Source organism: Cucurbita moschata, unplaced genomic scaffold, assembly GCF_002738365.1.
Source record: "Cucurbita moschata cultivar Rifu unplaced genomic scaffold, Cmos_1.0 Cmo_Scf02486, whole genome shotgun sequence".
Classification (NCBI taxonomy): domain Eukaryota; kingdom Viridiplantae; phylum Streptophyta; class Magnoliopsida; order Cucurbitales; family Cucurbitaceae; genus Cucurbita; species Cucurbita moschata.
Genome location: NW_019270997.1, coordinates 1 through 799, shown reverse-complemented (window position 1 = coordinate 799; position 799 = coordinate 1). Strand labels below are relative to the sequence as shown.

At 29.0% G+C, this 799-nt stretch overlaps 1 non-coding gene across 1 annotated transcript; it reads left to right on the top strand.

The window, feature by feature from the left end:
• Positions 1–510: 510 nt before the first annotated feature.
• TRNAS-AGA lies at positions 511–592 on the top strand. The gene has a single exon. It is a non-coding gene; the product is annotated as a tRNA-Ser (tRNA).
• Positions 593–799: the final 207 nt, after the last annotated feature.

Below are 799 nucleotides of genomic sequence, written 5' to 3'. Positions count from 1 at the left end.
GTATATATATATATATATATATATATATATTTTTTTTTTTTTGTTGATTAGTCTATGTAAGGCCATATCTTCCAGTTGAATCCTCTGTGAAAGCTCAAATAAAGTTTTTTTAACATTTTCTGATTTAATTATTCTTTCTGGTTTGTGAATTCGGTTGGATTTATTAAATTTTAAAAACTTACTTTTTTTTATTAACATTTAAATTGCTAGTATTATTAATCAATTTAAATAAAGCCATGCATGTTAATTTTAAAATAAATCAATAGGAAAAAAAATGGAACTTTTAGTTTTAATTTTATTAAGAAAAGAAATAATAAAATAAATGATGTGCGAATGTCATAGACTCGCTTCCTCCAAGATTCCGCACTAATCTTCGTGATCTGTTTTGTGCAGCACCGGGCCCCACCAAAGATTCCAGAATCTTTTTTTTTAAATATAAAAATGAGACTTATTTGATCCATTTTATTTATATTTGAATAAATATTTATTTGTTCCGAAAAGTAACAACAGGTGGGCGTGCCGGAGTGGTTATCGGGCATGACTAGAAATCATGTGGGCTCTGCCCGCGCAGGTTCGAATCCTGCCGCTCACGTTTTTTGTCCTTTTCATTTATTCTTTCTATTATGTAGCCATTGTTGTAGCCATTGTCTTCCCACCACGTTCCGTCATCACCTGTTAAGGATATTTAGTAATAAATTATACTTTCCCGTATATATTATATTTGATATTTTATTATAAGGCAAATATCTAACATTTGCCTTATTACTATAGGTATCTTTCCATTTATTGTTATTTTCAT